Source organism: Saccopteryx leptura, chromosome 2, assembly GCF_036850995.1.
Source record: "Saccopteryx leptura isolate mSacLep1 chromosome 2, mSacLep1_pri_phased_curated, whole genome shotgun sequence".
Lineage (NCBI taxonomy): Eukaryota > Metazoa > Chordata > Mammalia > Chiroptera > Emballonuridae > Saccopteryx > Saccopteryx leptura.
This window is the reverse complement of record NC_089504.1, coordinates 311,501,873-311,504,571: the sequence shown is the minus strand read 5'-3', so window position 1 is coordinate 311,504,571 and position 2,699 is coordinate 311,501,873. Positions and strand designations below refer to the sequence as shown.

The 2,699-nt window shown below is 46.1% G+C and overlaps 1 non-coding gene across 1 annotated transcript; it reads left to right on the top strand.

The window, feature by feature from the left end:
- The first annotated feature begins 206 nt into the window (after positions 1 to 206).
- On the top strand, positions 207 to 282 carry TRNAT-GGU (transfer RNA threonine (anticodon GGU)). The gene has a single exon. It is a non-coding gene; the product is annotated as a tRNA-Thr (tRNA).
- The last annotated feature ends 2,417 nt before the right edge of the window (positions 283 to 2,699 follow it).

Here is a 2,699-nt window from a genome sequence, read left to right as displayed (position 1 = left end):
GAGCTAGAACTTAATAACTCACCTAATTGCAGCTTTAGCCTCTCTGAGGAATGGAATTTTAAACCAATCAGTCAGTCTGGAATTTCCCCATCAACCCTCGTGAGGCAATCTGCCTAATAAGACCCCCTGCCTTCCACTAAGAGGTGACCTTCCACACTTTACACTTCCTCGTCCCACACTCTGCCTATAAAAACCTTCCAGGAATGGCCCTGGCCGGTTGGCTCAGTGGTAGAGCGTCGGCCTGGTGTGCGGAAGTCCCGGGTTCGATTCCCGGCCAGGGCACACAGGAGAGGCACCCATCTGCTTCTCCACCCCTCCCCCTCTCCTTCCTCTCTGTCTCTTTCTTCCCCTCCCACAGCCGAGGCTCCATGGGAGCAAAAGATGGCCTGGGCGCTGGGGATGGCTCCTTGGCCTCTGCCCCAGGAGCTAGAGTGACTCTGGTCGCGACAGAACGACGCTCCGGAGGGGCAGAGCATCGCCCCCTGGTGGGCAGAGCATCGCCCCCTGGTGGGTGTGCCGGGTGGATCCCGGTCAGGCGCATGCGGGAGTCTGTCTGACTGCCTTCCCGTTTCCAGCTTCAGAAAAATACAAAAAAAAAACCTTCCAGGAATCACTTAAAAACACCAATTAGATCTGCAACTTTATTCCCTTAAAGCTAGTTCTTTAACAATGCAAACAAACTTTGCTGAAAGTCACCTTCCAAAGGTCACAGCATGAAGACATAGAAAGAGGGACTAGATGGTCTCAAAGATCCTTTCAGCCAAAAGATCCTCTAACTCGGTGGTAGTTTTCAACATTTTTACACATGGGGATGGGTGAAAATAGAAGAATTATTTCAGGGACCGCTAAGGCAGAAATCACCCTGAGCACAGTGAATTTTACTAAGATCATTGGGTCAGTAATCTTCATCAGTGTATGGCCAAGGGACACCGCCATCGTGGCCATGCACATGCAGGTTCTCACTGAATTCAGGCAGTGGAGCCAAAAAACGGTGGGCCATTCCTTTATTCAAGTCTCGCACCGGCCAACAAGCAACACACATGGAAAACACTTCCCTTTCACTCATTTAGAGCTCCCAAATCCCTGACACGTTCTCCAGTTCCACAACCAGAAGAATTTTCTCCGGTTTCTCCTAGAATCAAAGCCCTTTGCCTCTGGTTCCCCATCTGCACATCTTCTTTTTCTCTGCAAAACATGGCTGCTTCTTCAGCATCTCTGCTCTCACTCTGCAAACATGGCTTCTTTTTGCCTCTTCTCTTTCTTCTCTTCTTTTCAAAACTTCCTGGTGCAAAAACCTCTCCTCTAGCAAACTTTAGCAAAACAATGGCTCTTCAAAAGCAGAAAGATAATTTGCAATTTCACAGATCACAATTACCTGGCACTACCCAGCCCCCAATGCAAACTATAAGCAAGCAAACATAAAAATCACATTTTACAAACTTATTTAACCAACAATCAGAGTGGTTAACTCTTTCCCGGACCTGCTGGAGATTTCTAGCGAACCAGTCTGTGGTTCAACAGTTGAAAAACTCTGCTCTAACTCCACCTCTTCTCTAAGAGCTGCTATCAAGCCTGCTTGCCAACTTTCTCTGTACTGCAGAGCAAACAGGCCTCTAAACCAGTGATGGACAATCTTTTGAGCTTGGTGTGTCTGTTGGGCAGATAAAATATATTATGCTCACTTTGTTAAAGATGGCACTGCCCACGTGGAAGCCGTTGCCCAGGTGATATTAATGTGTGTTGGGGGCGGGCTGTGGGCAGGCAGGATCCTTGTAGCCTGGGGCTTGGTTTTAGGACTAAGCCTTTCCCACCCTTTTTGATGTGGGGTGGTACAATCCTATCATGTCTCTGATAAGTGACTTTGTATTAGAGACTTCCCTATTTTGTATATTGGATTAAAGGTTTTGATTTCTACACTATAAAATGGGGGCAGAAAGGGAGCTTGCTCTCTTGGTTCTAATGATAATGAGATTATCATTAGAGGAGAGAGCAGAGAGGAGAGAGCAGAGAAAGGCCACGTGGAGGAGGCCAGGAGAAGCAGCCAAGATGGCGGAGTGTTGAGTGAGAAGCCAATTTGTGCAATTTGTGCAGGGAGAAGGAAGGAGATGGGGAACAGAGGTGAATAAGGCTGGTGAGCTAGAAACCTTTGATTCTAGGAAACTCGGATAAATCAGTAGCTTTGTGAGTAGCTGAATGAATGGGTTTTGAGCCCAGTGTGTGTTTTTACTTGCCCGCCGGGTGCAAGCTAGGATTAAAGATGATGACCCACCAGTTTTTGGCTCCGTTGTTTCTTTACCGACTGTCTGAATCCAATGCAAACCTGCATGGGCCAGGTGGCTGTGATGGTGGCCGTGGCAACTGGCCTTACAGTGTCAAAATTCACCAAAAAACCGAGCATAACTCGGGTGGTGTGTCACTTCGAGAAAAAACACCATAATTTTGCGATATTTATAGTTTAAATAACAAAAATGTATAATTGTAATATATAACTGTATTTAACAAGTCAAAAACTAATTATTTAACTTACCTGCTTAGTGACTTCTTTGTTCATCTGTCAGTCAGTTTCTTTTGTTGGTCTTGATATTATTTAACTTGTGTGGGGTGCCGTGAACTAAGATAAGTGAGGGGGAGGGGGAATTCTTTAACTAACCTGCCTATTAGTGACTTTTTGTTGCTGAATTTCATTGGCTAAATCTTCA